We start from the raw sequence: 10,439 nt of genomic DNA, 5'->3' as shown, positions 1-10,439 counted from the left end.
AAAGTCAGTACCCTGAACTTCAGAGAAAATATAGAGAAATACAGATCAACAGTCAATACTTCCAAATGTCTGACATAAGCAGCATATATATGTATGTTTATATGTATGTACATCATAGAACAAAAGATGGATCCAACTCTCTGACCATAGTTACCAGAAAGGGAAGCACCAACATTTGGATTTTCAAAGCTGGGGGGGGGGGGCGGCGGCTGAGCAGCTTCCCGTGGTCTCATCTGGCATACAAACCTCCTTCCCCAAATTCAGCCTCAAAGTAAAACTTCACCCTCAGAGTATTTATGCATATTTTTATAGCCAGAGTGCACCACAAAACTTCAGAACCAGTGCCTCATTAATAAAAGATGTAGGCCTTGCTACAAATCTTCCCAGGCCCATTAATGGGTGAGGAAGATATTCTTTTTTTTTTTTTTTTAGAAGGCTGGGAACAGCTTTGTTGGTTAAAGTCTGAAACACGGTTGTGGTGCCCACTCTGAAGTGGACCGGAGTTAGGGTGCTGAGCTCCCTTTTTCATCAGTGGAAGGTACACCTCAGTTCCCAGGGTCCTCAGAGTGCTTGAGAGCTGGTGGGGATGAGAAGAGGGGAAGACAACCAACTTCTAGGCCAGGAAGCATTTAACATTGGTCATGAAGTCTTGGGGTTGGTCAGCATGGATCCAGTGGCCGGCCCCTGGGATAGACAGGATTTGAGTTTGAGAGAACAGACGCTTGATCTCGGAGTAATGACTAGGCTGGATGAATGTGGATTTAGCACCACTGAGGAAGAGTGTGGGGCCAGGGTAGGATTTCTGGAGCTGGGGGAAGTCCAGGATCTTGTCCATCTGCTGGATCAGGGCTTCAATGTTGACCCTCCACTCGAACTGCCCAGTGCTTGCTTTCACCAGATTGGTGAGGAGGAACTGCTGTACCATAGAATCCTGGATGACAGGACTAAGCTGCTGGTCGTCTACTTTGCGAGGCTGAGAGAGGGACAGCTCCTCGGGGATCTGTACAGCCTTCATGGCTTCCAAATAGGAAGGGAAGTCTAAGATGGCTGTGGTAGGCAATGGGCTGATGTCCACTGAGATGAGATACTCCATCAGCTCTAGCTTCTGTAATGCCAGTATCATGGCTGTCTTGCCTTCCATGCTGTGTCCTATGAGGACGCAGGGAGCCAGGCCAAGGTGGGGCAGAATGGCCTCCACAGCTGCTCTCATGGCCTCGTAGCTGCAGTCAGGGCTGTGAGGACTCTCTCCATGGTTCTGAGCATCCACTATCAGCACCCTCTGGCCCGTCTGCTGCTGGAGGCTCTTGCCGATGGTCTGGAAGTTGGTTTTGCTGTCGAACAAGCCATGCAGGAAGACCAGGGCCAGGCGGCTGTCCGCGGAGTCCAGCAACTTGTAGGAGAGGGCCACCGGCCTGGGGCCGCTGCTCCCGTGCGCGGCCGGAGTCCCTGCCAAGCCGAGCCCCCTGGAAGTCAGCGGGGGCTTCAAGGCCACCCCCCAGAAGCCCCTCCAGGCCCGGCTCCAGCGCCACATGCTCCGAGCTGCCTTCCGGTCCCTCCAGGTAACCGTGAATGCCCGTGCTGACCCCAGCCGAGGAAGATATTCTTTAATGACACTGTTCAATCAGAGGCACTTGATTATACTAAAGCAAAAACAGAATCCTTCCAGAATCATTTGCCTTACAATCTAAATGACCATGGATCCTGCAGCAAATAGAGGTACTCTACTTGGTCACATGGGCCTATTCATGGATGGGAAAGATCTTCCCATTAGGAAGCAAAATTATATTAACAATAAGCAAAACTGCATTATCAATATACATTTCCATTTTCATCCTAATGCATAGGGTAAACGGCTTAAAATAAATCAGAATGGATTGACAGAATTCATTACCTGTAGTAATGAATTTTCTGTAAAAAGCATAAAGACTAAATTTTATTTTAACAATCTTCATGGAATATTTGAAATCTTTGTTAAACTAGATGTGTGATGTTGCTTTGTACAAGGTTACGTAATTTTGTATTTTGTTTGATTATATAAAATATGATAATTTTTGTATGCATGTGCAAATAGTAGAGTATTAGAGAGGAAATTATACAAAAGGGAACATTATATAAATTCCAAATCATTGATGCTAAAGATGGGGGGGGAGTTTAACTGTAACTATGTCTATATTTATCTTTTTTGCAGAAATTATTTCTATCTGAAGTTGACTTACATATACTTTACTTGAATTAAATCAAGTTAATTAATTCAAGTTACTGTTAAAAAATTACCTTAAATCTCTGAACTGAAGTCTTTTTTCTCCCATAGTGAATTCTTGTTATTTGTTGCAAGTTTAGTATACATTCTTCCTAGTTCATATATAATATTCATTTTAATTCCATAGTTCTTATTATGTCATTGCAGTATAATATTTCTCATTAGATAGCTTTATTATGGGTATTTTTATACTATATTAGCATGACAGCTCTCATTTAAACCATGAAATACTGAAATGGATATCTTTAAACTAGCAGGCTTAGTAAATTTTCTGATGATCTTCACCTGTGATAGGCAAGTTATTATCTGAAGCCTACTTCTGTCATCTTGTCAATAGAGATACTCTCTTTACCAATATGTGTACAGAATCTAGCCAACACACTGAAACTTCTCTGTTCTTTTGATATTTTGTGCATGGCAATACCACACACTTCCCTCATTGTTTGACTCCCTTTACCTGTTACGTGTGTTTGATGTGTTGCTTTGGGGAGAGGGAATTGGAGAAACTTTCAAATTTGTTATGAAAAATTAGTGTATCCTTACTATTGGACTGTGACTGAGAAACTACCTAAGTCCCTGCAAACGTTCATGGTAGATTCTGAAATACAAATGTAGCTGTAGACAAATGTGAGGTGCAGTATATGACTTTGTGAATTATATTATCTGGAGTAAGTTAGTGATATAGTAGTTCACAAAGTAATTCACTGTTTCACAAATGCTTCAGCAATTTGTCTGTAGCTTGTAGCCTGAAACTCCTTTCTAGAGTAAAAAGCTGGCCGAAGAATGGATATCTCTCAGCCTTTTGGTTTTCAAGATGTCTTGCTGGAGCCTTGTAGAGGATCCCACAGACAACTGTTCACCTGGTAGACGTCATCAAAAACAATGATAATCTGACCAGATTGATTATCATGTATAGATTTCTTGGCTCCCTTCTACTTTGTCATACCTGTGCTTTTTACTTTACTAGTTGCTTTGTATATTCCTTGCCAGTATATTTGTAATAAGGAAATCTTTATCCAAATTTTTATCTAGATGTCATAAATATTTGACCTCATAGTTTGTTGAATTTATTTTCATCCTGTAAAATAGTATTTCTCATACTCTCTGCAGGAGAAGAGAAAACCTGGCTTCTAGATATCAACTTGATAGCGACTTGTGTTTGCTTGAAAGATTTCATCCTCCTTGGCCTCGGTTTCTTCATCCATAAAATAAAGGGGTTGAACCAAATGTTTTTTTTATATCCTTACTAATTCAGAAAGAGTGCGTATTTTAAAGTTGGATTTTGTTGGATGTGTCAAAAAGGTAATGCCTTTGTTCAAAATAGCTCTTGTGTGATCTTTCCTTTAAAACAAATAATGTTAATTATTCAAAATATGTGCTTTTGACATTTTTATTTTGGTTTTTCCAAATTGTATAGGTTTCCCTCATTCTTCCTTTAGTATACTAAAACTTACATATGAAGTGCAATAGAATGTAGGCTCTTTGGGGGGGGGGGGGCAGGAATTTTTTTTTTCCCTTTATATTCTGAGTACCTAGCACAATGCCTCACATACAACAGATGCTTACTCTATGTTTGGTGAATATTCCAGGGGACCGTTCTATGGTACCAGCCTATATGGGCAGCTAATTCACATTGGTCCTTTTCCCACAGGCTAGATCAAAGGACATATTCTAATGAGATTACATATATGCCTACTAAATTATAAGACTTACACGTCAGTTTGCAAAATCAACTGCACCAGTACAGGAAGTGAGGGGTATAACTAGATAACATTTCAAGTATAAAAAATGTAGATATTTTAGTAGATTACAAGTTCAACATAAGCAAACTTTATAATATGGTAGTGAAAAAAATCTAAGGCAATATTTGTTTACACTAACAGTAGTATAATATCCACAGCACAAGAAGAGATGGTACTTTGCCAGCTTCAGACTACATCTCAAGAATTCTGTTCAGTCCTGGCTGTCATATTTTAGGAAAGATATTGGTGGAGCTATAGCATGTCCATAGGTGGGTGACAAAGATTTATTGAAGGGACTGGTGAAATTTAGCCTATAAAAGGAAAGATATATAGGGACTGTCTGTGAAAGAGGTCATATCATGTGAAACCTGTTCCTGACTTCAGAGAGCAAAGTCAAAAGTAATGAATAGATATTGTAGAGAAGTAAATTTGGCTTGATCTAAGAAAAAAATTCCTAAAAATTACAGTTCTCTATAGTGTGAGCTGCTGCTGGGTTTAGTGGATTCTCTTTTGCTGAAGGTTTTAAGGGAGAGCACTGGATTAAATTCAGTTCAGCAATTTGTTCTTACAAATGCAATGAACTATGCTCATTGTTTGAGATGCTGTTTAAACTCTGGCACATGTCAATGATACCATGGAGGGGGAATTTTATTTAAGGTCACATTAGAATAGATGATATATGATATCTTCAGGAAGCCAACACCACTGAATAGGTTCCATGCAGGACTTATCCATAACTCAACATTCTTTTACAGAGAAAAAAAATGTTATTACAAGATTTCTAAATAGTTGTCAGATTTTCAGTAGTATGACATTTCAAAATGAATTTATATTTCACAGTTTTTTCCCAGATATATCACCTGTTAAATATTGTTTGTAGAGATTTAAAAATTATTATAATTTAATTTTTCACACTACTGTGTTAAGTATAATTTGACCCACAGTAATGTGTACACTATAATTGTAAAGTTAAAAAAGTGTTGTCTTCTTACTGTCTCAACACATTCTCCTTTGGAAACAAACACTTATTCATAAATTTATTGCTATTTGACTATGTTTTCTAAAGCTAATAGTAAATATTGTAGAAGGAAGAAAAAGAGGCTTTTCTTTTTTGTATCAAAAGTGAGGTGACATTTTGTGAAAATCATTTTATGACTTGAATCCAATGGAACCTTTAAAATAGGTCATAGATGCCTATTTTGAGTTCTTAACAGCAAATTCAGTTGCACATTTGAGCACATAATGTAATTTCTTTCTTAAGAAGTTTTTAATTTTATATCTTTGAAAATGAATCATTGGCAGAATCTGACTTCTTGTTTTGTTTTAAGGGAAAAAATTTGTACACAAATGAATATGTGACTATTAAGCTGGTAAGTTTATTTTTGTATCACTTTAATTTTAAAACTCTTTAAATGAACACTTATCTGTTGGTTTAATTGGTTTCACAATAAGAGCTTATATTTTCCTCTTTGTAGCTATAGAGACTGGGGAAGAAATTAGTTTTCAGAGTATGATAATGTTTAATTATTCCTTTGTTACTGACCTTTATGAAGATTTTGTTGAAATCTTACAAAGTACATCATCATATTTCAGATTCATTTATAGTTTGATTAAAATTATGGTCCATCTATACAATGTGAAACTATTGTTCAGTTATTCCACATATAATGTCCACACGATAATTTTCCTTAGGTGAAAATTGGAAATAATATTATTATCTTGCAATCCTATTAAATCTCATGATGCCTCACCAGGGCCTGATGACAACTCTGGCTTATTAAAGGTTATACCAGCAGAGTACAAGCTCTGGAAGGTCCTAATAACCTGGAAATTTTTCTGTGGACCCAGCAATGCCCTGAATGCTGTGTTGAGGAACACTTTAGAAAACTTTAGCGTCTCCATTGTAAAACTGTGGCTCAGGTGATCCTGCACTCAAATCATAGGACTTACATGGAAACAGTTTGCTAAATTGTGAAGGGGTTTTGATTTGTTATCGAAGGGAATATTCATACTAATGAGATCACTGATCCTTAAAGTGTTGAAATAAGTAGTGTAAGCATGTAGTTGTTGCCTTTCTGTGGAATAGACTCACAATCCTAGAACAGGAGTGAATTTCTCACTAATTTAAAATCAATATTAATGCTAATGCCGATAATCACAACAATAATAATTCACATGTTTGTAGATTTTGATATTTATAAAGCACTTTCATCAGAATAACCTTGTAAGGTAGTTCATAAAAGTATATTATCCAGATGAGGAAATTGAGACTCTGAGAAGTCAGCAAATTGCCCAAGATTGTACTTTAAGATGGATAACTGCAAACTGACTGTAAGAAAAGCTCATTTTTGTTGCTAAAACCCTGAAGGTTATAGAAAATGATACTACATTTGGGAAATTTTGTTTGCATTATTTTGACTATAATTTACTTATTCAGGCTATGTCATCACTAGAGAATTACCATTAAAGAAAATATTTGTGCGAAAGGTAGCACACTCAGTTCAGGAAAGTATTTCTTACTTATTTATTGCTTTTAATTCTTCTCTTTTACTTTTTAAAATGTCTTCTTTTTTCCCTAATTACATGTGAAAACAGTTTTTAACATTTGTTTTTTTTTTCATGTATTGAGTTGCACATTCTGTCCCTCCCTCCCTCCTTTCAATCCCCCTTCACTGTGATGGTAAGCAATCTAATATAGGTTATACATATGCATTTCTGTAATAGTTATTTCATTGCAAGAAGACTGAAAGAAAAGAAGGAGAAAAAGGAAGGAAGTAAAAGGAAGAAATGAAGAAAGAGAAAGAAAAAAGGAAGAGAGAAAAACAGTATTACACAGTCCCTATTCAGATAACATCGCTTCTTTCTTTGTAAGCAGATAGCATTTTTTGTCATGTGTTCTTTAGAGTTGTTGTGGATCATTGTATTACTAAGAATAACTAAGTCATTTACAATTCTTCATCATACACTATTGCTGTGTACAATGTTCCTCTATGTTAACTTTCTATCAGTTCATGTAAGTCTTTCCATGTTTTTCTTAAAACATCATGGTGTCATTTCTTATAGCACAGTAATATTCCATTACAATCATACACTAGAGCTTGTTCAGCCATTCCCCAATTGATGGTATCCCTTCAATTTCCAATTCTTAGTTATCACAAAAATGAACTTTTATAGATATATTTTACAAGTAAGTTCTCCCCCATCACCTCCACTTTTTCATGTCTTTGGGATACAGACCTAGCAGTGGTATTGCTGAATCAAGGGGTGTACACAATTTTATAGCCCTTTGAGCATAGTTCCAAAATGCCCTGCAGAATAGTTGGATCAATTCACAATTCCAATAGCATGTGAGTGTCCAAGTTTTCCCACCTCTCCTCCAACATTTATCATTTCCTTTTCTGTCAAATTAGCTAATCTAATAGGTATACCTCAGAGATGTTTTAATTTGAATTTCTCTAATTAATAGTTATTAAAAACATTTCATGTGAGTATACATAGCTTTGATATAGATTGCTTCATCTGAAACTGCCTGTTCATATCCCTTGACAATTTGTCAATCGGGGAATATCTTATATCCTTATAAATTTGACTTAGTCTATATATTTGAGAAATGAGATATTGATGAGAGATACTGAAATTCTCTCATTCAGTTGTCTGTTTTCCTTCTAATTTTGGTTGAATTGGTTTTCTTTGTGCAAGAAACTGTTAATTTTATATAATCAAGATGATCTATTTTGCATTTTGTAATGTTCTCTGTATCTTGTTTGACCCTAATTTTTCCCCTTATCCACATATCTGACAAGTAGACTATTGCTTGCTCTTCTAATTTGTTTATGACATCACCCTATATGTGTAAATCATGTACCTATTTTGACATAATCTTGGTATATGGTGTAAAATCTTGTTCTATACCTAGTTTCTGCCATATTGTTTTCCAGTTTTCCCAGAAGATTTTGTTAAATAATGCATTTTTGTCCCAAAAACTTGCATCTTTTTTCACAAACTAGATTACATTGGTCATTTATTGCAATATGTTTTGCGCCTAATCTATTCTTCAGATCAATCATTCTATTTCTTTGTCAGTACCAGATTGTTTGGATAACTACCACTTTATAATACGGTTTGAGATTTAGTATGGCTAGACCACCTTCCTTCAGATTTTTTTCATTGATTCCCTTGATATTCCTGACCTTTTACTTTTATCTGCTCCATAAAATAAGTTTTTTTGTGGTTTGGTATGGCACTGAATCAGTAGACTAATTTAGGTAGAATTGTCATTTTTATTATATTGGTTTAGTCTACCCATGAGCAATTTATATTTTTCTAGTTGTTTAGATATTATTTTATTTATGTGAAAAAATGTTTCGCTGTTATGTTCATATGGCGCTTGGATATTAGCATGGCAGGTAAACTCCCAAGAATTTTATATTGTCTACAGTTATTTAAGATGAAATGTGTTTCTTACTGCTGGATTTTGTTGCCAATACATAAAAATGCTTACTATTTATGTGGGTTTATTCTATATCTTACAACTTTGCTAAAGTCATTAATTCTACTAGTTTTTTATGTTAGTTCTCTAGTATTCCTTAAATATACCATTATATCATCTGCAATGAGTGATAGCTTTGTTTCCTCATTGCCTATTCTAATTCCTTCAATTTCTTTTTCTTCTCTTTTTTCTATAGCTAGAATTTCCAGTACGATATTGAATAACAGTGGTGATACTGGGTATCCTTGCTTCAACTCTGATTGTATTGAAAAGGCTTCTAGCTTATTGCTAATGTGAATAATACTTGCTAGTAGTCGTGGATAAAGATAACATAGTTTAAGGTAAGCTTCATTTGTTAATATGCTCTCAGTTATTTTAATAGAAATGTATGTTGGAATATGCCAGAGGCTTTTTTGACATCTGTTGAGAAAATCATATGATTTCTATTGGTTTTGTTATTGATATGTTCAATTATGCTGATAGTTTTCCTAATATTGAACCAGCCTTACATTCCTAGTATAAATCCCATCCAGTCTTAGTGTATGACTCTAGTGATATAGTACTGTAATATCCTTGGCTAGTTTTTCATTTAAAAGATTTTCAGTTAGTATTCATTAAGGAAATTGGTCTATAATTTTCTTTTTCTGTTTTCACTCTTCTGGTTTTAGGTATCAGTACCATATTTGTGTCGTGGAAAGAATTTGAGAGGATTCCTTCATCTATTTTTCCCTGCACTTTATATGGTACTGGGACAATTTATTCTTTAAATGTTTGGTAAAATTTGCTAGTGAATCTACCTGGCCCTGGGGATTTTTTCTTAGGAAGTTCATTGATGAGTTATCAAATTTCTTTTTCTAAGATTGGATTATTTAAGCATTATATTTCATTTTCTGTTAATTTGACTACTTATATTTTTTTAATAAATATTAATCTATTTCTCTTAGATCTCCAGGTTTATTGGCATATAATTGGGCAAACTAGCTTCTAATAACTGTTTTCATTTCCTCTTCATTCGTGGTGAATTTATTCCTTTCATTCTTGACGTTAATAATTTTGTATCTTTTCTTTATGAAATAAAATTAATTAGTGGTTTGTCTATTTTATTGTTTTTTTGTAAAGCTGCCTTCAATTTTTATTTATTAGTTCAATATCTTTCTTACTTTTACGTTTAATTTTATTAATCCCCTTTGATTTTTTAGGCTTTCAAATCTGGTGTTTAATTGGAGATTTTTAAATGATCCTTTACTTAAAAATTAAACTATCCATATTCTGTGGCTTCAGACATATAGCAAATGCCTAATGGTTCACTCATGATTGATATATTGAAGCTAAATCTTTAAGCCACCCTATACCCTTTCACATTAGCCAAGAATTTTCAAATGAAAATTTGCCTTTATAACTATCATCTTTAGTTTTATAACAAAATATACTTCTTTAAAAATTTAAGTTTTCAAATATATATTTTTATCACATCCTTTTAAAACCCATTTCATGTGTAACAACACCTGGAAGAAAAAGTTGTTTGGTCTGATAGCATTTCTTTTAAAATGGTCTCTCAAATTTCACAATATAAGAGAATTTAGGAATACAAGAATAACAAAAACAATAAACTTCAGATGACATCAATTCAGTTAACTTCATTTCCAAATTATCACATATTATTACCTTTAGAACTTTAAAACTACTTTAGTGTTTTCAGGTATGGAACACTTACATTCAATTAAGGAAATATTGTAGTGTTTAGCATATGCTAGCCATTGTGTTAAGCACTTTACAATTATTGTATTACTTTGATCTTCATAACAACCCTGGGAGGTGGGTACCATGCTTATTTTTTCTCCTTAGAGATCAGGAACCTGGGGCCAACAGAGATAAGATAACTTGCCTATGATTACACAACTAATAAATTTCTTCAAGCAGGACAAAAAAGGGTGAGCTCACTAATGGC

The 10,439-nt window shown here is 34.8% G+C and overlaps 1 pseudogene; it reads right to left on the bottom strand.

Annotated features, from left to right (window-relative positions):
* Nucleotides 1-586: 586 nt before the first annotated feature.
* On the bottom strand, nucleotides 587-1,531 carry LOC140531639 (sn-1-specific diacylglycerol lipase ABHD11 pseudogene; annotated as a pseudogene).
* Between the last annotated feature and the right edge of the window lie 8,908 nt (nucleotides 1,532-10,439).

This window comes from Notamacropus eugenii, chromosome 3 (genome assembly GCF_028372415.1).
Source record: "Notamacropus eugenii isolate mMacEug1 chromosome 3, mMacEug1.pri_v2, whole genome shotgun sequence".
In the NCBI taxonomy this organism is placed as follows: Eukaryota; Metazoa; Chordata; class Mammalia; order Diprotodontia; family Macropodidae; genus Notamacropus; species Notamacropus eugenii.
Note: the sequence above shows the minus strand (reverse complement) of the source record. Positions and strands in the feature narration are given on the sequence as shown.